Source organism: Suncus etruscus, chromosome 13, assembly GCF_024139225.1.
Source record: "Suncus etruscus isolate mSunEtr1 chromosome 13, mSunEtr1.pri.cur, whole genome shotgun sequence".
Lineage (NCBI taxonomy): Eukaryota > Metazoa > Chordata > Mammalia > Eulipotyphla > Soricidae > Suncus > Suncus etruscus.
This window is the reverse complement of record NC_064860.1, coordinates 43,967,907-43,994,061: the sequence shown is the minus strand read 5'-3', so window position 1 is coordinate 43,994,061 and position 26,155 is coordinate 43,967,907. Positions and strand designations below refer to the sequence as shown.

General features: G+C 44.9%; 1 protein-coding gene and 1 pseudogene across 1 annotated transcript in view; one reads left to right on the top strand and one right to left on the bottom strand.

Moving 5' to 3' along the window:
* The window catches only part of EVA1C (eva-1 homolog C), a 71,657-nt gene that overhangs the window by 5,717 nt on the left and 39,785 nt on the right, over positions 1–26,155 (top strand). The window lies entirely within an intron of this gene.
* On the bottom strand, positions 5,180–5,280 carry LOC126026906 (uncharacterized; annotated as a pseudogene).

The following is a 26,155-nucleotide window of genomic DNA, read 5'->3' as shown; positions in this document are numbered from 1 at the left end:
GCTGACCTGGGTTCAATCCCTGGCATCTCATATGGTCCCTTGAGCAACACACATTCCTAAGTGCAGAGCCAGAAGTAATTCCTGAGCACCACTGGGTGTGGCCCCCTAAAACAAACAAAGAATTCCAGAACCCAGGAAACCGTTACCTAGGTTGTCACTGCACCCCAACCCCTCAAGTACACACCTGCCCACCTTAGAATCAGCACCCACATCCTGTGAATCCTGCACACACTTAGGCCCCCTCGCAGGGGCAAACCCCACACTGGTGCCCACGCAGAACTCCACATTTTCCTAAGCCTTTGCACCCTCACCCCCATTCCCTCAGTTCTTCTCTGGGCAACATCTTATGGATGTTGTGTGTCAGCAAAGAGGAATGACTCCAGCGTCTGCGGGTGGGCTGTGGCCAGCTGTCGCCCAAGAAGGGCCACGAAAAAAGTGAGTAACATCTGAGTCAGGTTGGCTGTTTCCAGGGCAAAGAGGGAATCTTGGAAGATTCTTCCACCCACTCCGGAGAGGGGAGTCTGGATGGATGCTAGGGAGGTTGTTAAACTTCCCAGGTGATTTTACCTAGCAGCATCTTCAAAGTAGTATCGGGAAGGCAGGGAGCCAGCACTGAGCACCCTGAACTTCAAGTTTGTCCTCCTGGGAGCAGTCCTGGAGGTGAGCATTAGCAGGTGAGGAACAGTCCAGAGAGGTTAATTTGCTGTGCTCAGACTGCACAGTTAGAAACTGTGCAGAAGCTTCAAGAAGATCCTAGGTTGGGGCTGGAGAGATAGCACAGTGGGGAGGGCATTTACTTTGCACACAGCAGACCTGAGTTCGATTCTCAGAATCCCATATGGTCCCCTGAGCTGACAGGAGTAATTTCTGAGCTGGGAGCTAGGAGAAACTCTTTAGCGCTGCTGGATTTGCCATCCCTCCAAAAAAAAAAAAAAAAAAAAAAAGGAAGAGCCCAGAATGGGGTCTGCTGGGGGGACTGAGCACCTTTTTCTGATCCCTGGAGGTGGGGGGAGACCATAGCTCCTTCCATTGTCCAAAGAATTGATATGCCTCACCCTTTTCTTCTATTGATCTCTGTTGATCTCTCCCATTGGGAGCTGGTCCATCCATAGAAATGCATTAGGTCTTCTGTTTGTTGATCTCTTTCTTAAAGATATCTTTTTGCTTTTCCAGTTGATCTTGATCTTGGAGCGAATGCAGCTAGGGAGAGGGGGAGTAGAGTACCAGCTCCCTGCAGGGTCAGAAAACTGGGTCTGATTTATAGTGAACCATGGTGTTATCAGTCAGTGAGTTTGATTCAATGAATCCAGCTGTGGATACCAATTTCAGTTTGCTTGTAGGAATCCTGGGTTTGAATCTTTTTTTTTTTTTTTTTTTTTTTTGGTTTTTGGGCCACACCGGCACTGCTCAGGGGTTACTCCTGGCTGTCTGCTCAGAAATAGCTCCTGGCAGGCACAGGGGACCATATGGGACACCGGGATTCGAACCAACCACCTTTGGTCCTGGATCGGCTGCTTGCAAGGCAAACACCGCTGTGCTATCTCTCCGGGCCCCGGGTTTGAATCTTGACATTGCATGGCCCCCTAAGAACCACTCAGCATGGCTCTAACATGCTTGAAGAAGTATACAATGAGCATGGTAAGAGCTAAAGTTTCCCTGTTTCCTTCACCCACAATTCCTGTCTTTGACACTCACCCTACTTTCATGTTTGCAAGTAACGTCTAAAGGCAGTGTTAAAAACCATTTTTTTATTGTTTTGGGGCCACACCTGGCAGTGCTCAGGGGTTACTCCTAGCTCTGTGCTCAGCAATTGCTCCTGCATCATATGGGATGCCAGGAATGGAACTGGAGTTCGTCCTGGTTGGCCACATGTGAGGCAAACATCCTACAGCTGTGTTATGGCTCAGGCCCCAGCAGTGTTAAAACATTTTTTTAAAATGAATTACCATGAGATCCAGAGTTTAAAACTTGTTGAGGGGCTGGAGAGATAATACAGTACATAAGGCATTTGCCTTGCATTTGAGCAATCCAGGTTCGAATACCTGCATCCTATATAGTCCCCGAGCACTGCCAGGAGTGATCCCCAAGTACAGTAAGGAGTAAGCCTTGAGCATCACTGGATGTGACCCCAAAGCAAAAACAAAGTAAAACAAAAAGTTGTTAAGGGTTGGATTTCATAGAATATTTCATCCCTTCACCCATCCCATCACCGTGTCCCCAATGAGGCAGGGTTGAACTTAGATTCTCTAGTTTCAAAAACATGTTAGCTGTGGGACAGAGAGATAGTCTAGAAGTTACAGCTTTTTGTTGTCTGCTGCTTACCTCTGTTCTATCCTTATAGACATCATAGGGTCCCTAGAGCATTCCTCTCCCAAACATACCAAATCTAATTTCCATTCTTGTCATTTAAGCTAGGTAATGAAGCCAGAGGATTGGGGCAGGGCTCTCTGAGATTTTCTGAGACTCATTTGATTATTTCTTTCATTTATAAACTTTGGACCACAATCAATGGTGTTCAGGGGTCTGGACCCTCTGCTCAGGAGCAACCCCTAGCTGCTCCTTTTGGTGAAGCTGCTGCATTTAGCTTTCCTGGCTAACAAAGGTTTGAGAAAGCGGAAGGAAAATAAATATCTTATGGGCAGGTGGCTGGCCAGTGTCTTGAAGTCTGTGTCTCCTCCACTGTCTGATCCTGGTTCTATTCAGCCTTAGCTGGACCTTCTGTGGATCATCGCAGGGAAAGTGCTAGCCCTGCCAGGCAGATACTTCTTATCAGACTTCCCCAGAAAAGCAGAGCAGTTGGTTAGCTCCACTGTTCTGTACCAAGCAGTTATTTGTGGGTTTGGGTTAAGGGGTTATTTGTGAGTATGTGCTCAAGACCGGCCCCTAGTGATGATCAGAGGACTCCAGTGATGCTGAGGATCAAACTTGGGTTAGCTGCTTCTGTAATAACTCTCTGGACCTGGACAATGTGTTGCTTATCTATTTATTTTTGGCCACACCCAGCGGTGCTTAGGGTTCACCCCTGGCTCTGCTTAAGAATCATTCTGCTGGGCTCAAAAGATTCTATGTAGCTGTGATCAAACCCAGGTCAGTTTTTTTGCATGGCAAGTACCTTACCCACTGTACTATCTCTCCACCCTTCAGACAATGTCTTAAAACTTCATATTTATTAAACCTCACTATTTTTTGTTTGTTTTGGGGCCACACCTGGTGACACTCAGGGGTTATTCCTGGCTATGCACTCAGAAATTGCTCCTGGCTCAGGGGACCATATGGGATTGAACCCAGGTCCGTCCTGGGTCAACCGCATGCAAGGCAAGCGCCCTACTGCTGTGCTATTGCTCCAGTCCCTAAACCCCACATTTTGAGGGGGCTAGAGTGATAGCACAGCGGTAGGGTGTTGGCCTTGCACACTGCTGACCTGGAACAGACCTGAGTTCGATCCCCAGCAATCCATATGGTCCCTCCGAGCCTGCCAGGAGCAATTTCTGAGCTCAGAGCCAACCAGGTGTGCCCCCCCAAACAAAATCAAAAAGAGAAACCCCTCACATTTTGAATGGAGAATGATTGTGATCAATAGTAGGACTCAAGATACAAAGGAAGGTTCAGTAATTTGGGTAACTCTTGAACCCTGAATAATAACTTCTCAAATTATTTCTCTTTTGTTTGTTTTTGGGCCACACTCTGCTGGTCTCAGGGGTTTATCTTGGCTCTGAGCTCAGAAATTACTCCTGGCAGACTTGGGACTGTATGGGATGCTGGAGAGCCAACCTGAGGTTGGCCACATGCAAGACAAATGTGGTACCTTCTGTGCTATTGCTCTGGCACAGAAAATAAATATAATTATTCTTTTCATTTTCTCCCATTAGCCACACCCAGCAGTGTTCAGGCCTCTTGGCTCTGTGCTCTGGGACCATATAGGGTGCCTGGAATTAAACATGTGTTGGCTGTGTGCAAGGCAAGACCCCTGCTTGCTGTCGTATCACCCCAGCCACTGAATAAAAATAATTTTAAATCATTTCAAGCAGAGCCACTTGTGTGCCAGTGATCATTCACTCGACAGTACCCTGGCTTCCTTGTCATAGACCTGCATTGTCCCATCCCCCACTGCCCAAGAAGAGGATCTTCCAGCTCAAAGAATGCAGGAGCTGACAGCAGAGGAATCTAGAAATACGTTAGATCTGCTGTTCTGAAACTCTTTCCCCAAGAGACTACTAATGTTACTGAATAAAACACAGGGAACAATCTTTGAATGTGAGCTGGTAGCTGATTGTACAAAGTGGCCAGGGAACAAAAATGAAGAGGGATCAAACCACTAGCAAAATTACCTTGACATTGACCCTCTGACTCTCCTAAGGCCTGGTGTTGACTTTCCCAAGCAGGGTGCAACAGGTTCATGAGGGCAAAGATAAGACCAATAATAGTCCTTTTTATTAAAAAATAAATACTATTTTTGGTTATTGGGCCATACCCATTAAAGCTCAGGGGTTACTCCTGGTTCTGAACTCAAGAATTACTGCTGGCAGAGGGGTGGCAGAATGATAGCATAGCGGGTTGGACATTTGCTTGCACTTGGCCAACCCGGGTTTGCTCCTCAGCATCCCATATGGTTCTACGAGCACCACTAGGAATGATCTTTAAGCGCAGAGTCAGAAGTAACTCCTGGTCCAAAAACAAAACAAAACAAAAAAATTAGTGCTTAGTGAGCCAGAGTGATTAGTATAATGGGTAGAGCACTACCCTTGCATGTAATCAACCTGGATTTGATCCCCAGTATCCTGTATAGTTCACCCTGGGTACTACCAGGAGTAATTCCTGAATGCAGAAACATGAGTAATCCCTGAGAATCACCCAGTGTGACCCCCAAACAAAATAAACAAAAAGAATTACAACTTGAGGCCAGAATAGTAGTACAGTGGGTAGGGTACTTTTCTTGCACACTGTCTGGGATTTCTGGTATCCCATATGGTTTCCCAAGACCACCAGGAGTAATTCCTGAATGCAAAGTCAAGAATAATCCATGAATATGTTCAGTTGTGGCCAAATTTTTTTTTCTCTTGGCAATTCTTGGGGCCAGGTATAAAACCCTATTGGCCACAATCAAGGCAAGCACCCTACTTGCTGTACTATTGCTCTGGCCCCAATACTAGTCCTTTAGTTTAATGTACAATAAGGAGTTAAAATAAAGATAATTTTGTTTGTTTTGGGTTTAGCACAGGAACCATGCTAATCTTCTCTGTATGATTCCAATTTTAGTATATGTATTGCCAAAGAGAGCACACAGATTAGTGTTTGTTTTGGGAGTCACACTTGGTGATGCTCAGGGCTTACTTCTGATTCTGAGCTCAGGGATCACTCCTGGTGATGCTCAGGGGACTGTGTGTGGAGCCAGTGTTTAAACCTGGTTTAGTTCCATGCAAGGCAAACTATGATTTATATGCTATACGATCTCTCCCGCCCCTATAGATCTTTCTTATAGAACCAGTTCATGGAATAGGCAAACATTTATTTAAAAAAGGTAGATGAGAAGCAATTCAGCCTTCTAGGAAAAATAGGTGACAGATTGAATTAGCCTGGGTTCAGTCTTGGAGGTAAAATTATCTCCCCAGAGTATATGAAACCATTGTCCTGTCTTTTCTAGACTTTGGGTTTTGGATTCACAGAACCTTTACCAGGAAACCGAAGCTGAGAAACTAATTAATTTGTTCCAGGTTGATAATTCCCCCAGGGTATTTGGCAAAACAGATGCTCCCTCTGTAGAAACATCTTTTATGCGGCTCCAGAAGGTTCCTGTAGAGGAAATCTTGTTGATCATGAACACATAATCTCAAATAACATGATGTGAGTAACAGACAGTAGCCAGACAACAGAGATCTAAATAAATAAGAAGGAATATAAAGCATAATAAGAAATTAAAGGGCAGCAGAAATAGTTCAAAAGGCTGAATGAAGCACATGTGCTAGATCTGGCAATGAGCCTTTTATTTTCAGCACCATTTGGTATCCCCAGACCACCAGGACTGACCCCTGAATACAGACCCAGGAGTATCCCCTGAGTGTTATTGGGTATGATCCAAAAATAGGAAGAAGGAAGGAAGGAAGGAAGGAAGGAAGGAAGGAAGGAAGGAAGGAAGGAAGGAAGGAAGGAAGGAAGGAAGGAAGGAAGGAAGGAAGGAAGGAAGGAAGGAAGGAAGGAAGGAAAAGGAAGGAAGGAAGGAAGGAAGGAAGGAGGAAGGAAGGAAGGAAGGAAAAGGAAGGAAGGAAGGAGGAAGGAAGGAAGGAAGGAAGGGAAGGGAAGGGAGATGAAAGGAAAGGAAGAAAGGAAGAAGGGAGAAAGAAAGGATGGAAATGAGAAAGAGAAAGAAAATAGTCAGGAGAAAGGAGTGAATGGCCATCAAGAAAGAATCATCATGTTTGAAAAAAAGAACCAAAATACATATACTAACACTAAATATGTTCGTTGAAATTAGAAGCTTTCTAATGTATATATGGATAGATTAGATAGTTGAAGAGAGAAAACTGGGAAAGAAAACTGAATAAATTTAGCAAAAGAGGTAAAGGCATAAGAAAAACAGTTCATAAGAAAGAAGACAGAATGGGTCTGTGAACCTCTGACCAGCATTCTAGAAAAAGAAAACAGGAAAAATCGAGAGACTATGTTCAAAGTGATAAGAACTTAGAATAAGTTTTATAAAAGCTGATGAAAGAATGCCAGGGAGATAATACAGCAGGGAAGGCACTTGCCCAGATTCAATCCCCAGCACCACATATGGTCTGCAAAGCCCAGCCCTCCATGTGATGATACATCCCCAAGGCTGACCTGAGGATGCAGCCTTCTCAGCAGATTCATGGCTGCATGAAGAACAGAGCAATTGGAAGGCCAGAGGGATAGAACAGTGGTGAGGGCTCTTGTTTTGCACATGGCCAACTTGGATTGGATCACATACAGTACTTGAGTACCACCAAGAGTAATCCTGGAGCACAGAGGAGTAATCCCTGAGCACTATGGGGGGTATGACCCCTCAAACCACAGAAGAGAACAAAACAGGAGAGCAATTGAAGAGATGGATATCACTTTAGGCAAATTGCACTTTCCAAAAAGTATCCAATGCCCAGAAGTCTAAATAGAGGGTTTAGTAATGTGTTAGTAATGTGTCCACCACCAATAGACAGCTATGCCCAGCAAATTTTTTTAATTTTTGAGGTGTGTGTGTGTGTGTGTGTGTGTGTGTGTGTAAGACACATCAGCTGAGGTCAGGCTTTAGTACTGGCTCTGCACTCAGAGATCACTCCTGGCAAGCTCAGGGAACCATATGAGATGCCAGGGATCGAACCTGAGTCAGCTTCGTGAAAGGCAAGTGCCCTCCCCGCTGTGCTATCACTCTGGTCCCCATGCAAGGACTTTCCATAGTCATACCTGTATGTCCAGGCACTGGTATCGCTTCCTCACATGGCCCTCTTAACGTTGGATTATTCCTGCATTGACAAGTTCAGGGGTAAATTGATGCTTGGGATTCGATTCACCCAGAGAGGCGAGTTTATGGCACATAGAGAATTAGGCACCATTAACATTCTCGACCCAGGCCACGGAATCTGCAATGCATGTTTGCAAACTGTCTGATTTCGCGTCTGCCTCTGATGCCCGTGGAATACAAATCATCTCATTTGGGGTTGGAGTAGCAAGCTGGGAGAAACCTAAGAATGATCTCCAAAGCAAATCTTTAATTCGGATGAGCATAATAGAATGTAATCCCATTTCAAGTCCGTTCGCATTCCTTTGATGAGTACAAATGAATCTCTTCCCTCCCCTACTGCCATGTGGGGGGAATAATCTGGAGAAAATAACCCCCTTTTTTGTCTGCCAGGGCCTGTGTGATGTGTACTCGGGCAGCTTTTAGAGTAGCATTTCAGAGTCTCGTAGAGCTCTGGGCTTCCTCGTCCGGCTTTTCTTTCTCTTGATTCTGAACATCTTTCCTCTTTTCATGCTGGGCGCTTTGCAGGTTTCCCGGTTTAGTGACCATAAATCATTCCAATGGAATCGGGAAGCAGAAAGTCTGGGCCACCAAGCCCTTTCTCCCCTTCTGTGCCACGGAGGCAGGTGCAAACAAGAGCTCACAAAAGTATCTGTCTTGCTTTTGTCCAGCTATTGAGGGAAAAATTTGAAGATCTACATGCTGGGTTTATAGCTGCTTCTCTGGAACAGGATGCACGCAGAAGGCCACGTTTGTACTGAAACCTCTTCGCATGACTCAGTTCGATGGTGGAGTTCAGAGACAGTCATTTTTTTATTGCCTCCCTCCTCTTGTTTTGCAAGAACAACTGCAAAACGTTACTGGCCAAGAGGCTTCATGTCCAAGGCAGATGAGATGCTATGACTTTCCCACTACAACCTTTGATGAAAAGAGGCATCCAGCCCTGTGTGTAGACTGGTCTGAGCTGGAGAATTCACAAAGCAGTTCTTAGGATCTCGCTTGCGTCTTCTTAAAATATTTGTGTTCAAGACTAGAGAGAGGCTCAATGGACTGAGTGTCTGCTTTGCTTCTAATTTCAGTTTGTTTCTCTCTTTTATTATTATTATTATTTTCTTATTTTTGAGTTTTGGTTTGGGGCCAAACCCAGTGGCCCTGCTCAGGAGTTACTCCTAGCTCTGCATTCAGTAATTACTGTTGGTAGACTCGGGGGATCATATGGGATACTGGGGATAGAAGGTGGGTTGATCATATACAAGGAAAATGCCCTCTGCAATGCTAACGCTCTCCCCTCCTCAGTTTTTTTCTTGTTTGTGAAAAAGGTAGATTTCTAGGGATTTTAGGATTAATGAGACTTTTTTTCCCTAAAAAGGAAACATTAGGTAAATAAAGAGTTTCAGACCAGCAGCAGATGATTTGAATTCAGAAATCTTTGTGTATGACCCTCAGAGATATTCTTTTCTTTTTATTTTTTTTAAAGTAATGTCTCTATCACTTTTGGTATTTGAGTAATGTTGGTTCTATCAACACTTTTAGAAAGGATTCTTGTTTCTTTGCTATTTTGGAAGGGTTTGAGAGGAGGAAGTAAGTCTTCTTGAAAGTTCAGATTTTCTGTTTGGTTCCATATAGGGAGGTTATAAGATTTATCTTTCTTCTCTTTCTCTCTTTTCTTTCTTTCTTTGTTTCTTTCTTTCCTTCCCTTCCTTTCTTTCTCATTCTCTCTCCTTCCCTTCCTTCCTTTCTTTTTCTCTTGCCTTCCTTTCCTTTCTTCCTTCCTTTCTCTTTCTTTTCTTCCTTCCTTTTTTTTTCTTTCTTTCCTTCTTCCCTTCTTTCTTTTTCTTTTCCTTCCTTCCTTCCTTCCTTCCTTCCTTCCTTCCTTCCTTCCTTCCTTCCTTCCTTCCTTCCTTCCTTCCTTCCTTCCTTCCTTCCTTCCTTTCTTCCTTCCTTCCTTCCTTCTTTCTTTCTTTTTTTCTCTTTCTTTTTTTTCTTTTTCTTTTTGTGGTGGTTGGGGACCATATGGGATGCAGGGGATCAAACCCAAGTTGGCTGCATGTGAGGCAAGCACCCTTCCCACTATGCTATCCCTCCGATTCTATTCATCTAGGTCCTCCAGCGTTGAGGTCGCTTGCTGTTAGTGATGATCTCTCGTATCTCTGAGGTGTGAGCTGTCATTTCTCCCCCTTTTATCTCTAATCCAATTCATTGGGATTTTTCTTTCTCTCTGTTTCTTCATGATCCTAGTGAAGGGCTTGTCTATCATCTTTATTCTGCCCAAGGGCCTCTTTATTTCAAGCTCGAACCTTTGCCATGTGGGGAAGAGGCCTCTGAGAGGCGTTCAGACTTGAACTCAACTGCTCAGGGCAGTCAAGGATGCGCTTGCAACCCCCGCAGTGATTTCACCATCTCTGTGGAGGAAGCCCTTGGAGGGGAGCAATTTGCTCTGAATTCTTCCAAGGGAGAGAGGAAAGCTGGAAACCCGCCTTTCTTTGATCTTCCCACTGGCCCTTGACCTTTCTCCTTCTCTCTGATCCTCTCCTTTTCCTTCACCCTCATGTGACCAACTTTCTCTCTCTTTCACACACACACACACACACACACACACACACACACACACACACACACACACACACACCATGGATTAGACCCTTCTAAAAGACTAAAAAGCTGTTAAAAAAATCTGATGTCCTTGTCAACATGGTACTGGGCAATGTCACTGAATTTAGAATTTTACCAGAAGGAAGCAAATTGACTAAATTAGATCAAATTTGGCTAAATGGCTGATATCTAGAGAAGTGCCTGATGTGTGAGTTGCTCTCCTTGACTTGTTAGGGTCTGTTTTTTTAACAAAAAATGAAAGAAAAAGAAAAAGTACAGTAGTCAGCATATTTGGGAAATTATTGTATCTCTAGTGAATATATAATGGCAGGTTTAGTAAGCTCTTGTTGTTAGCTGTCTATTCTGGTAAATATCATGATTTACCAAAAAAAAAATAATTAAAAAGACCAAAAAGTAAAAGTTTAATGTTTGGATTTATTGAAGCTAAGTTTCCTATTCAAGGGAAATGCTTTTAAAAATGAATTGTATGGGGCCAGAGTGATAGCACAGTGGTAGGGCATTTGCACACTTGCACAGTGCCCACCTGGGATGAACCCAAGTTTGATCCTCAGCATCCTATATGTCCCCCAAGACTGCTAGGAGTGATTCCTGAGAGTTGCCAGATATGGCCCAGAAACAAAATAACAAACAAACAAACAAACAAAAATGGTCTGTCTATACCCACTTCTGTAAGTTAATTATGATTGTATTGGGGAAAAAAGGACTTTTGTTCTTTGTAGACAAACAATGGTGTTTTTGGTTAAAACACACACATACATGGTTAAAAGTGTTAAAAGAGTGCTTGGGGGGCCGGAGAGATAGCATGGAGGTAAGGCATTTACCTTTCATGCAGAAGGTCATTGGTTCGAATTCTGGCGTCCCATATGGTCCCCCGTGCATGCCAGGAGCAATTTCTGAGCACGGAGCCAGGAAAAACCCCTGAGCACTGCCGGGTGTGACCCAAAAACCACAAAAAAAAAAAAAAAAAAAAAAAAAAAAAAGTGCTTGGGAGCCATAGTACAGGGGTTAAGGTTCTTGCCTTGAATGTAGCTGACCTGGTTTAATCCTCAACACCACATAAAGTTCCCTGAGCAATGCCAGGTGTGACCCCTGAGCACGGACGGAGCCAGGAGTAGTCTCCAAACACCTCCCAATGTGGCCCCTAAACCCACATAAATAAATGAGTGTGTTGATTGGATCCTGTTATTTCAGAGACATACATTTGCCTCTATCCCTGCCTGTGGGGTTCACCTGAAACTCTGTGACCATAGGCAGAACCTCTTTATAGCCCCACACTGAGGAACCAAGTGAACAGAGCCCCTAAAATAATAACTACCACCCAAAGGGCCCTGGCTCAATCCAGACATGCCCCCCCCACTTTTCAGAGCTGGCCACCCCTCTCACCCCTCTTTGAAACTCCAATTAAAATATTTCTCTCCAGGGGCCGGGTAGGTGGCGCTGGAGGTAAGGTGTCTGCCTTGCAAGCGATAGCCAAGGATCAGGACCGCAGTTCGATCCCCCGGCGTCCCATATGGTCCCCCCAAGCCAGGGGCGATTTCTGAGCACATAGCCAGGAGTAACCCCTGAGCGTCAAACTGGTGTGGCCCAAAAACCAAAAAAAAAAAAAATATTTCTCTCCTTCTGCCAAGCAGAGAGAAAATATTGCATTGTTTCCCCTTGGAGCAGGCAGGGGCCTGGCATGAGCCAATGTGCAGAATTTGTTGGGGGCCATGACTCAGTGCATGTGGATCTCCAAGCATTTGAAAAGCTTTGTCCAAAAAAAAATTAAAAAGAGGGGGCTATTGTGCTGTTCTTGGCATCAAGAAGAAGAGCAGGCCTGTCAGGACTGTGTTTGCAACGGCATCTTGAAGTGGGTGATGTAAGAATGCTGCCCAGCCAGAAAGCGGGCTCCGAAGCTCACTCCTGCCCTAGCTGGTGGGATTGGATGTGATTCCAGAGCCTCATCTGGAGAGAGAAATAGAACCTTCTTCCCCAGGCAGCTTGGTTCTGGGAACCCAGTCCTGGATCTGCTCAGACCTTACTCCTAGCTTTGTACTCATGGATCACTTCAGGTGGTGCTGGGGATTGAATCTGGGTCAGCCTACTTGCTGTACTATCGCTTTGGCCCCTGGACAGTTCTTTTCCTTCCTCCTTCCTCTTTCCTTCCTTCCTTCCTTCCCTCCTTCCTTCCTTCCTTCCTTCCTCCCTCCCTTCCCTCCTTCCTTCCTTCCTTCCCTCCTTCCCTCCCTCCCTCCTCCCTTCCTCCCTTTCTCCCTCCCTCCCTCCTTTTCTTTTTCTTTCTTTCTTTCTTTCTTTCTTTCTTTCTTTCTTTCTTTCTTTCTTTCTTTCTTTCTTTCTTTCTTTCTTTCTTTCTTTCTTTCTTTCTTTCTTTCTTTCTTTCTCTTTCTTTCTTTCTTTCTTTCTTTCTTTCTTTCTTTCTTTCTTTCTTTCTTTCTTTCTTTCTTTCTTTCTTTCTTTCTTTCTTTCTTTCTTTCTTTCTCTTCCTCCCTCCCTCCCTCCCTCCCTCCTCCCTTCCTTCCTCCCTCCTTCCTTCCTCCCTTCCTTCCTCCCTCCTTCCTTCCTTCCTTCCTTCCTTCCTTCCTTCCTTCCTTCCTTCCTTCCTTCCTTCCTTCCTTCCTTCCTTCCCTTCCCTCCCTCCCTCCCTCCCCTCCCTCACTCCCTCCCTCACTCCCTCCCTCTCTGTTTTTGGGCCACACCTAGCATTGCCCAGGGGTTACTTCTGGCTCTGTGCTCAGAAATCACTCCTGGCAGGCATGGGGGACCATATGGGATGCCAGGAATCAAACCCAAGTTTATTCCAGGTCGGCAGTGTGCAAGGCAAACCTCTACTGTTGGGCTCTGGACATCCTTTCTATAAAGGCACCATGCACCCAATAAACCCTGGGCATGGTATTTTGCGTTGTGAAATGAATGTGTCTTTCTGCAGTTATGGCCAAAACATGTTGGCCTGTCTACTACCAACCTAGCTATGATCTATTTACTTACCAGTGAAATCTATGTATGTTCTAGAGAGAACTTTACCTAATCTACCTATCTACCTACCATCATTATTTATCTAGTTATGTGCCCTCTCCATCACCCTCTTCTTATACCTCTGTCAGTATATATCTAGACATATATATGCATAGACACATAGAAAAAGGTTATTTGACTATTCACCTCTGTACATGTGTTTTCACATTCTGAACATCTTCTCACCAGATCTTCTTCTTTTTAAGGCCTTAGAGATCTCAATGGGCTGGAGAACATGCTTTGCCTGTAGAAGATCCCTGGCACCACACCACCAGGAGAGACCCTTGAGCACTATATCTAGACTCAAAATAATACAATACATGGCACCCCAAATATAAAACAAATTAAACAAGAAACCTGTTTTTTTTTTTTTCATATCATTTTGAAAGTCTCAGGCTAGAGAAAGTATTGATTTTTATAAGTGCTTTGGGTTTTCTATTTCTATTGTAATAAAAATAAGTAGGAAAAATGTTAAAATAAAGATGAGGGGCTGGAGCTATAGTTCAGCAGATAAAGATCTTGCTTTGTATGTAGCCAACCCAGGTTCAATTCCTGGCATTCCATACGATCCTCCAAGACCTAAGAGGAGTGATTCCTGTGTGCAGAGCCAGGAGGAAGTTCTGAACATAGCTAAGTGTGCCCCCCTGAAAAATGATAAATAAAATGAAGGTGGTTTTTTCTAATTGTTTTTTCCCAGGGCATTACACAGTGAGTGGTTTTTTTCATCACTCATTTTTTTCATCACTCATATTTTTACTCATCTCTTATGTCTGTTGTCTCATTAGTAATTAGCATAGATTCCCTTTTTAAGGTGTCATTCACTGCACCTCTATAAAAATGGCAGGAGGAAGACTGATGCATCATGTTCAATCTCTGAGTTCAGCTGACCTGTGGCTAGATTGTGCATTTCTGGCTGAAACATTTCTCATGTTGTTATCAGGATCAGTTCAGAATATGGGAGTAACTTTTGCCCCAAACCACTGGTTCTTACCAAAAACATCCATCTCTGTCTTCTTCCTGGTTTCCAGAAAACTCCCCTACAGACCAGGACAGTAAAATAATGTTAGGGTTTTTTTTTTCCTTAGGGGAAATTAGACATGGAACTTCTGCAAATACAACATGGATTGATCCAGGTTGGGCCCAGGATAAAATCAAATTGTGTACAGGGCCAGCCTCTGGACTCCATACGGGAAAAATCCACTTGTCTCTGCGATACCCCAGGTTTGTTTCTAGGGGGCCTAAGAAGGGGCCTGTCTTAAGGAACTAATTGCTCCCCTGAATGCACACATAAGCACCCAGAGTGCATAAACATACACAGACACACCCATATACACATAGAGACATAGAAAATTTATATACAGACATATACAAACACAGGTTTATACACAGACATACTCATATATATATACAACTACATATATATAAGCTCACACATAGACTTAGCATATACACAGAGACATACACACAGATACACACAGTCATAGCAATACACAGACAAACATACACAGATATATGCACACACATTCAACATATGCACATATACCCAAACATACACACATGTGGACATAAGCACATATACACATACACAAGTACATATAGACACACACATTTATACAAAGAGACACATTCAGACGTATACATGCTTACACAGACACACATAGGTGAACACACAAAGATCCACCAACACTGGCATACATCTTGGACACAAACACGCCAGCTCATACACACACAATACAAACTCACATACTGAGACACATAGACGTGTGACCCTTCCTCAAGGTCAGAGAATACTCAACCGGCTGAGCATAGACTTGCTTTGTGAGCTACAGGCCTTAGTTCCATCCCTGGCACTGCCTGGTCCTCAGGCACTGCGGAGGGCAATCCCCAGACTCAGCGCTAGGAGTAGACCCCAAGCTGAGTGTGGCCCAGCAGACAACCTCTACTCCAGCTCTCCCATCTCCAGAACTGAGAAATTTACATTCCCTGGGGTCTGGACTGCCCAGGGATACACTAGACGCTTCTCCTGAGATGGCAGCTCCTTGATTCTTCAACGGTGTCCTGCCATCAGCGGAGTCACTGTCATCCTCATTTCAGATGTGGACGTGTAGAGAGATTGAATGATTTGAGGAATTGAAATCCTCTTTCAGGATCTGGGAGGTGTTGGGGTTATGTTTAGAACTAGGGCTAGTGCTAGTGCTAAGACCAGAGCTATGGCTAGGGTTAGGGTTAAAGCTAGAGCTAGATTAAGGGTAAGGGAAAACTTAGGTCTCGGGCTAAGGTTAGAGTTAGGTTTAGGAGTAGATCTAGGGCCCAGAGAGATAGCACAACAGTGTTTGCCTTGCAAGCAGCCGATCCAGGACCAAAGGTAGTTGGTTCGAATCCCGGTGTCCCATATGGTCCCCCGTGCCTGCCAGGAGCTATTTCTGAGCAGACAGCCAGGAGTAACCCCTGAGCACCTCCAGGTGTGACCCAAAAACCAAAAAAAAAAAAAAAAAAAAGAGTAGGTCTAGGGTTAGGGTTAAGATTAGGACTAGGGTTAGGTTTAGGGTTAGGGAAGGATTACACCTAGTATAAAGGTAAGGATTAGGACTATGGTTAGGGCTACAGCTAGGTTAAAGGTTAGGATAAGGTAAGAATTAGGGCTAAAATTATGCTTAGGGTAAAGATTAAGTCTAGGGTTAGGGTTAAGATTAGGACTATGTTTAGGGTTATGGTTTGGGTAAGAATAGGACTAGGTCTATGGTGGAAAGAATTAAGGCTAGGATTATGGTTAGGACAAGGATTAGAGTAAGAATGAAGGTTATGATTAAAGTAAGATTTAGGGCTATGGTTACGATAAAAGGGCTGAGTACCATCAGTGTGGCCCTAAAACAAAAAAACAACAAAATTAGGGCTAGTTTTATGGTTAAGCATAAAGATGTAGGGCTGAGGTTATGGTTAGGATAAGGATGATGGTTAAGTTATGGTTAGTGTAAGAATTAGGCACAGGGTTAGGGTCAGAATTAGGGCTAGTTTTAGGATAAATATTAAGGTGATGGTTAGGGTGAGAATTAGACCTAGGACTAGATTTAGGGCTAGGACTGAGTCTTTTCCTAGCTCCTGGATCTCTCTATGGGTTAAGCTATGCAAAATTGTTGGGGCCTCAATGCTCTAAGACACCGATCTTCATTATTTACCAAGTCTTTGTCAGCATCATTGCCAGGCATAATGCTGCAAGCAACGTTTTCTCATGTTCACTCTGGGCCTGCAGCAATTGTGGAGAGGTTGGAAGCTACCATTGCCGTTGGCAGCCACACTCACAGGGTCGTGGAGAGTTAAGCGAGCGTGGGTCCCTGGGGTCACCCCATAGAGTGTGCGCCAGCCACTCCATTAGAATGGAACTCGGGACTCGGCCAGGCCTATTACCCTGGCGGCGCCTGGATTTCTTTACATGGCTTGGCCTCCCCTGGGCCTGGAGAATACAAAGGACGAAATGGTGCAACTTCTCCTCATTCTAAGGTGAAACCTAAGAAGAGGGGAGTGAAATGACCCTCTAACACTCTGACCAGTACAGGGGGAGGTGGGCCTCAGCCTGGTTTCCAAGAAAGGCTGTTTTATGTTTGTTTCAAGGGAGAAACAGTTTTGGCTTCCAGTTTTGGTGACTGCTTTAGGGAAGGAAAAATGACAGGTCATTCCACTTAGCTTTTAATTTTTGGTTTGGACCATAATTGGTGATGCTCAGGACTTACTCTGGCTTTGTGCTCCGGAGTCAGTTCTGGAAGGCTCAGGGGATTGGAGGACCATATGGAATAAGAGGATAAAACCCAGGTCTACATGCAAGGCCAATGCCCTCCTTGCTGTGTTATATCGCTTTGGCCCCACACATAGCTTTTTTTGTTTGTTTGTTTGTTTTTAGGCCACACCCAGTGACACCAAGGGTTACTCCTGGCTATGCACTCAGAAATCGCTCCTGGCTTGGGGGACCATATGGGACACCGGGGATTGAACCTAGGTCCTTCCTGGGTCAGCCGTGTGCAAGGCAAATGCCCTACCACTGTGCTATTGCTCTGGCCCCCTCACACATAGCTTTTTAAACTTAACAAAAGTTACCAGTCTTTGGGCCACACTGGCTATACTCAAAGTGTTTTTCTAGCTTTGTGCTCAGATATTATTCCTGGTGGGTTTCTTAGGACAATAATGGGCTGTTGGGAACAAAACCCAAGTTTTCTGCATGCAAAGTAAGAACCCTACCGCCGTACCATCTCTTGGGCTCCACCAGATAACTTTTGGAGATGTGTTTCTGCTACTCTCCAATCATTATCATCTTCACTGAGGAGGGCAGGGATTTATTAATATGAGCAGTGAAACCAATGTATCATTTTCCAGCTCATGGAATAAAACCCAGGGAAGGACAGATCCCAGGCCTTCATTTCTACCTGGACTCTAAGAATCCATCCTAGTATCTTGAATAGGAGGGAGTGTGAATCTAAGAAAAAAGGCTGTTGAGCAAGGAGGTTGGGGCGGAGCTGCCTCTGTGACATGGGAGTGGGGCCCTGTTGTATGTTTTGGCTGGTCGGCTTCCCTGGGGGTTTCTTTGAGCCTTTTATTGTTCAGGGGGAGAGGGCTGCTAAATTGGCCAATCTGATCTGAAAAGACTGAGTGTAGATTTCCTGTGTGAGGCCTGAGCATTGAGTTATCAAATGTACTTGGTCCTCTATAAAGACCACGGGGCTCTGGCTTTTCGGAGAGGAGCATGTTAGTTCCACCTCCAGAAGGAAAAGAAACGGATTTTTCTTTAGATGTTTGGGGTCAATGATAGTTGAATCTATCCCTTCTGAACTTCTACAAATGAAATTTGCCAATCATTTTCAAGTCTGGGGGCTGGCTATGCAACAGGGTATTTGCTTTGTATAGGATTTTTTTGTGTGTTTTTTTGGGTCACACCCGGCAGCACTCAGGGGTTACTCCTGGCTCTATGCTCAGGAACCGACTCCGGCAGGCTCGGGGGACCATATGGGATGCCGGGATTAGAACCAACGTTTTTCCGCATGCAAGGCAAACGCCTTACCGCTGTGCTATCTCTCTAGTTCCTGTATAAGATTTTTTAACCTTTGATTGAAAAGATGAAAGAAGTTTCAACTAAAGCTGTTTAAAATAGAGCCATAAGGGGGGCAGAGAGATAGTATAGTGGGTAAGGTGCTGTCTTGAATGCACTATATAGTTTCCCAGGCCCCACCAGGAATAATTCTGAGCTTTGAGCCAGGAGTAAATGGTCTTGCCAGGTATAACCCCAAATCAAAAAACAAAACAAACAAACAAAAAAAAAAAAAAACAGAAAACAAGGAGCCAGAGCAGTGGCACAGGGGGTAAGATCTGCCTTACACGCACTAGCCTAGGACTGATCTAGGTTTGATCCCCTGGCGTCCCAAATGGTCTATTAAGCCAGGATCAATTTCTGAGCACATAGCCAGGAGTAACCCCTGGGCATCACCAGGTGTGACTCAAAAACCAAAAAACAAACAAATAAACAATAAAAATAGAAAACAAGCACAAAAAGATAGAACCATGAGGGTAAACCCAGCATTGCCATTTGTGCAGAGTGATTTTTCACTTCTTCTCTTTAAGTGATTATAAATATGTGTGCATACATACACAGATGACATTACATCCATGTATATATGTTATAATAAAGTATATTATTACATTATAATGGTTTGATGGTTTTGAACCATACCCAGCAGTGCTCAAGACTTATTCCTGGCTCTGTGCACAGTGATCATTCCTGGTGGGACTTAGGAGATCATAGGCAATCCCTGAAATAGAGCCTGCATCTTCTGAGTGCAAACACCTTACTCACTGTACTATTTTTTTGGCCCCTTGTTATTACATAGTACATAGGGGAAAAAGTTTTCCTTGCAAGGTCCTTGAAAATCATGCCATGGAAATTTCACTCTAGTTGATGAAATATGAAGATGTTTTAGATGCACCCCAGGAAGAAACTATGGCTTCTTCCTATGGAAGTGGCAGTGGCAAAGGGGTCCATGGGTAAAGGCCCAAGGGAATAGCTTTAACAATTAGGTAAGGAGAGAGTGAGAGAGAAAAAGAGAGTGAGAGTGTTAGTTTCTTTCCTTTCTTGGGAAAGAAACATGCTAAAACCTTATTGATTTGCTTGAATGTAAGTCCCAAGTCAAAACTGGGCTGTATGAGGACTGGTGACAGGGACCAACACCCTGGTTTCACTGTTCCTTACCTACTGGGGGGCATGTGGCAATCTAGGGAGACTGTGTCCAGTCTAGAAAGCTCCATCTCTGTGAGGAACTGATTCAGCATGGACCCTTCTCTGGCCTATGCTGTGGCCAGCTCCCCCACCTCTGCTGTCTGCACCCTTACCCCGGTGCTTGGTGCCCACTGGATAAAATCCTTCTTTGCCTTTTCCCCCCCTGGGTCATACTCTTTCTAGGTACTAGCCATGGAGCCACAGCTCCATGAATGTCTGCTGAGACATTCAGATCTGGAAGCTGACACCCAGTTTGGCTGCTGGTCTGCCTGATGCGATGACATCTGACCAAGGGCAAAGGGCAGGAGGGAGAAAGCAGAACCTGGGAGGAGGTCGAGGGTTAGGAGATGAGCTCAAGCAAAGTAGGGTTGTTGGCATATGGGAGACTGGTAGAAACTGATAGAAAGTTGCCCCATCACCCCAGTGCTTTTATTCATTTGAGTGATTTGGAAAACAAGGCCTCTGGCCCAAGGTGTAGACAGGAGCACAGATAGGAAACCACTCAGTGGCAGAACTGGGGCTCCATGGTGAAAGGAATAAATGCCTCAGAGGTGCCAGGCTCTGGGTATGGTTCCCACCATATACCTCTGACCAAGACCTTCTTCTCCAGCATCACCAAGAAGTATCCAAGCATTTTCATGAGGTGTATGTTCCCTCACAGTATTCCTATGTGCTCATGGATATCTGTGCAGGAAAAGCCACTTAGAAATAGCCAGTTAGAAAAAGTGGAGAGTGCAATTAGAGTAGAGAAGGGTATGCTTTGAAAGGGGCACCCCTTCATTTGCAGTAGTATAAACCACAATGTCAAAAAGAAAAGAAAGAAGAAAATAGAGAGGGGGAGAGAGAAAAAGAGATAGTAGAGTGAAGTAAAATGCCTGCCCCAGAGGTAGGCAGTGGAGGGCAGGTGGGAGGGAAGAGGGTATCAGGGAGGGAGAGAGGGAAACGGTTGATATTGGTGGTGGGAAATATGCACTGGTGAAGGTTGTTATACATTGTAGAACTGTAACTCAATTGTGAACAACTTTATCTATGGAAAAAAAAAACGGTATCATGAACAACCTCATAACCATGGTGTTTAAATTAAAAATATACTAAAAATAAAGTAGAATAAAAAATATGGAGAGATAGCACAGCAGTGTTTGCCTTGCAAGCAGCCGATCCAGGACCAAAGGTGGTTGGTTTGAGTCCCAGTGTCCCATATGGTCCCCCGTGCCTGCCAGGAGCTATTTCTGAGCAGACAGCCAGGAGTAACCCCTGAGCACTGCCGGATGTGGCCCAAAAACAAAAACAAAATCAAACAAAAAAAGAAATAGCTATGGTGAATGGGGCTGGAGAGATAGCATAGTGGGGAGGGTGTAGCCAACCCAGGTTCATCCCCAGTGTCCCTTATGGTCTCCTGAGTACTTCCAGGAGTAATTTCTTAGCATAGAGCCAGGGGTAACCCCTGAGTACTACCAGGTGTGACCCAAACCCCCTTCTCACCCAATAGCTGTGGATCTGGTCTAGGGTGATAGCACAGCAGGTAAGGTGCTTGCTTTGCCCACAACCAGCTCAGGTTTGATCCCTGGCATCCTGTATGGTCGGTCCCTTGAACTTCTCTAGGAGTGATTCCTAAGTGCAGAGCCAGGAGTAAGCCCTGAGCATCACCAGGTGAGGCCCCAAAGAAAAATCTGTGGCTCTTTGGGGGGAAAATGGAGGTAATATTGACGTGGGGTCAGTATATGGAAAGACAGAAGGGCTGGATGCCGAGACAGAGACACTTGGGTTCAGTTGGACATGTCATGGGATACAGAAAGACTTCATGGAAACCAGACTTCATCATTTGGGTGGGGGGCTTCCCAAGAGGTGCTCAGGAGACATGGAGACCCTTCTAATGAGACTCAGCCAGCCAGAGTGTGGTGTTCAATGAGAGGACCAGAAGACGTGCTCAGGCCCTGTAGTACTAGGGGTCACCCCAGAAGGGAGCAGAGGTTTCTATCAGGGCCACATCCAGGGATGCTCAAGAGACCATGTGATGCCAGGATTGAGCCAGGATTGAACCTATACCTTAACCATTGTACCATCTCTGTGCCCCTGACTTTGCTTTTTTTTTTTTTTTTTTGGTTTTTGGGTCACAGCCCATAGCGCTCAGGGGTTACTCCTGGCTCTACGCTCAGAAATCGCTCCTGGCAGGCTCAGGGGACCATATGGAATGCCGGGACTCGAACCACCATCCTTCTGCATGCAAGGCAAACACCCTGTCTCCATGCTATCTCTCTGGCCCTCAACTTTGCTTTCTGATCTTGATACCAGGGGCCACACAAGGGCCCTTTGGTCCACCTTTCCCTCCCATTAGGCAAAACTGAGTTCTTGTTCTAAAGCCTCAGAAATGCTCTCTCCTGCTCTAGGCAAGTCTCCAAACAGGTTGCCCAAGACAAAAGTAAAAGCACCTTTTCTGGAAAATAACTCAGAGGGGCCTAGATTATTTGTGAATGAAAGGGTGCAGCCCCTTATCAAAGTTGAGGGGGAGCAGCTGTATGTTAGGGGGTGGTGAGGTGGGGGAAACAATTGAATTCCGCCCACTTCCTTGAAACCAGCTGGTGAACTTGGCCCTTGATGGTAGGGAACTTAGGCACACGGATGTGGGGGCTCATATCCTGTGCCAGGGTGACTCAAACTCCCTCAACCATGGAAGCTGTGGCTTTAATAAAGGGCTTCTGGTGCCAGACAAGAAAGAGGAAAAATCTGCAGTCTGTTTGGCCTTTTAGAAGTTTGGCCTTTTAGTAAATTTTAGGGAAATTGGGGGTTTTCGGTCACAGCCAGCAGTTCTCAGGGATTATTCCTGGCTCTGTGCTCAGGGATCACTCTTGGCAGGGCTCAAGGGACTCTCTAGGGTGCCGGGGATCTAATCATAGTTGACTGCATTAAAGGCAAGTGCCCTTCTCCCTTCACTATCTCTCCAGCCCCAGAGTTTTTGTGGGTTTTGTTGTTGTTGTTGTTGTTGTGGTTGTGGTTGTGGTTTTTGGGCTGCACTCAGCAATGCTTAGAATTTATTCCTGGGCCGGGCGGTGGCGCTAAAGGTAAGGTGCCTGCCTTGCCTGCGCTAACCTTGGACGGACCGCGGTTCGATCCCCCGGTGTCCCATATGGTCCCCCAAGCCAGGAGCAACTTCTGAGCACATAGCCAGGAGTAACCCCTGAGCGTTACCGGGTGTGGCCCAAAAAAAAAAAAAAAAAAAAAAAAAAAAAAAAAAAAAAAAAAAAGAATTTATTCCTGGCTTTATATTCATGAAAACCATATGGGATGCCAGAGATTGAACCTGGGTTGGCTGTGTATAAGGCAAGTACCCTGACTGCTGTACTATCTCTCCAGCTCCATGGATGTTTGTTGGTGGTGGTTATTTGGGGCCACACCTGGCAATGCTCAGGGATTACTCCTGCCTCTTCACCAAGAATTACTCTTGGCACTGCTCAAGAGACCATCTGGGATGCCAAGACTCGAACCTGGGTCAGCTAAGTGCAAGTGCCATCTCTGCTGTCCTCTTTCCAGTCCCAGAGTATTTTTGAATTCTGCATAAACTCTATCAAACTCAGTCATTGTGAAACTGATGAAGATTCCAATCTCTTCTTTCTTTTCTTTTCTGTGAGGGTTCATGAGAATTCAAAAAATTCCTAACCTGTCCTAGCCTCTAAGAAACAAATCTCAGAAATCTGGTCTTCTTTTGGAGGTAGAAAACTGCAACCCACAAATAGGCATCTGGATGATCCCTGGCAGAGCAGATGAAAACAAAAAGCATTTTGGAACATAAAGTATTTTGAACTGTCTGGCCTGAGCGAATGGCCCAGGAGAAACATAAGCAAAAAGATGCCTGCAGCATTGTACTTGGCTCAGGACCTGGGTATGTGGATTCGGAATTACTAAATTTCTATCTGGGTAGAAATCCTCCCTTCAAAGTGAGTGCTTTGAGGAAACAGGGGTCTGGGTCAGAAGAGGAACTTTCTGAAATGAGAATCACAGTGTCCACTCATCTCTGATGCCAGGACTCTGCCTGGTCCCCTCCTCCTGAAGAGGAGACTGCTGGCAGGTGCTGTGTGGAACCAGGAAGAGATGCTTCTGGGAACCTGCTATACCAGTCGTGACCTTGGACTTGTGGTCTCCACACAGACATGAGTCACAGCTAGAGAGAAACTCTTCCACCTGTAGTGTGTGAAAATAACCCACAGACATGGGGTGATGAAGGTGAGCTCACGAGGACAGTGCAGTGTTCTGTACCCCCAACAGCCACCTGCTCCTTTCCTTCCACTCTCCTTTCCATTGCTGGTGTCATTGTGATGCCACCATGACAGTGTGTGTCTCATACCCCTGTTTTGGCATAGGCATTGGGGGATACAATGAGAGTGTGGAGGATTGTGGCCAGGAGGGGTGGTGTCAAAGACCGAACTCATGCCCTCATGCAACAACGAGCAGATTTTCTGTCACTGAATCACATCCTAGGTTCTATCATCTTCCTTCCTCTATTTTGGGGCCACAAGCCACTGAATTCAGGGTCTATTTCTGATTCTAGGCTCAGAGATCACTCCTGATACTAATCAGGGGACCCTGTGCAATGTCAGAGATTCACACTGGGGTTGGCCACATGCAAAGAAAGTGCTTGTTTGTTTGTTTTTGTTTGGGGGCCACATATAGTGGCACCCAGGAGTTACTCCTGGCTATGCACTCAGAAATCATTCCTGGCAGGCTCAATGTACCATATGGGATGCTGGAAATTGAACCCGAGTTTGTCCCATGTCGGCATCATGCAAGGCAAACACCCTACTGCTATGCTATCACTCCAGCCACCCCACCTGGAAGTACGTTTTTTAAAAATTAATTTATTTAAACACCATGGTTTACAGAGTTGTTTACATACAGTTGTTTCAGGCATTCGATATCTCAACACCAATCCTACTAACAGTTTAGCAGTACCTCCACCATTGTTCCCTATTCTCCACCCACCCCAAGTCTGCCCCTTTAACAGGCACAACATAATTTCTTTTAAGTTGCTTGTTAAATGGAATTGTCGAAAAATATTCCAGTAAAAAAAATTGTGAAAATTGTTATATTTTACCATGGGGGCATAAAATAGCTGAGCCTTCAGTGTTGTTGTTTATGTTTATTGAGCTTAGTTAGGATTCTAGACTACTTTTCCATCTAATTTGCTGTACTCCTACTGGGCTGTCTGTATTCAGACATTTGGAAGTGTCATGCAGTCACATTTGTGGTCATGCTCTCCAGGAACTCCAGGTTCTGTGGATCTAGGCTGATGAGCTTATATGGTGACCACTCTGGGATGTGGGTGTGGCTTCTGGGAATTCCCAAGTATAGGTTGGGAGGTGGGGGGAAAATGGCCCACCACCACCACTCCAAGAAGAATCCAGAGGTTTCAGCCCCCAAACGAGTGTACTTGCTTTTTGTTTTTTTTTTTTTATTCAGTTTGGTACGTCTGTAGAAATTAGTCATGAAGCAGTGAAGTTGGGTCATTGGCATGGCTATGGTTGTGAGGTGTAAATGCGTATACTAAGGCTTCCACAAGGCAGGGACCCAGTCTATTCACCTTTTGATGGTGTTCAAGAGTTTTCAGTCAGGAGAATAATGTACTGTGAATTTTACCAGTTGCAAGGCAAGTGCTTTAACTACCTATTGAACTATCTCTCCAGCCTATCATGTTCCCTTTTTCAAGGATATCCTGCTTTGTCTCATTTCCTGCCTTCACCTAGAGATGCCTGATCCTGAGGAATCTTCATTCTTGGCTTTTGACCCCTCATTTTTGCAGTCTCTTTCTCTGTCCTCTCTTACGATCTTTACCATGACTCCCCTCCTGTTCATTTTCATCACCTACAATTGTTCCATCCCAAAGTTCCTTGAGATATAACCTCTCACCTCTCCAGCTTGTTACTCTGACTGTCCCCTCCCCACTTTGCTGAACCTCAATAACCAATTATGCTTTTAGGTCTTTTCTTTTTCCTATAGTCATTTCAGAACATTGATATATTAGTTACCATCTGAGAACTTACTAGGAAATAGGATCATCATCTGGGGTCCCAAGTTCCTATCAAGACTCACCTTGGGTTTTGAAAGATGTGTGAGGACCCAGAGAGGGAATAGTTTTATTGTTCCTAAAAATTCACCTCTCCCTCCCACTAGCCCTTGTAATCCCTAATCTGTCTGTCTCACATTCTTTTTGGTTGAGATAGAATCTGTAGTGTTTCCAAATGGGTCTCTTTGCTTGGTAATGATTGCACATGATTCTTTCATGTCAAACCACCCAAGTGTCCCATAAGAGGAGTGTATGGAGAGGCTGAGGTCTGTGCACATCATGAAGATGACTCAGCAATGAGATGACAGGGAGTCTCAGGGCCAGAGTGATAGTACAGTGGGTAAGATATTTGCCTTGTTTGCAGTTGGCCTGGATTCCAGCTTCAGTATGCCATATGGTTCTCCAAGCACAGCCAGGAGTGATTCCTGAGTGCAGAGTCAAGAGTAACCTCTGAGCATTGCCAGGTATGTCCCAAAACCAAAACAAAAAAATTTAATAAAACAGGGAGAGACAGCTTTTGGTCCAATGTGGATAGAACTGGGGTGTGGGGGCAGTAGTTACATTGAGTGAGCCAAGTCAGAAAGATAAAATAAACGGCTGGAGCAATAGCACAGTGGGTAGGATGCATGTCTTGCATGCGCCCAACCCGAGTTTGATCCTCAGCATCCCATATTGTCTCCTAAGTCTGCCAGGAGTGATTACTGAGTGCAGAGCCAAGAGTATACCCTGCCCCACCAAAAAAAAGATT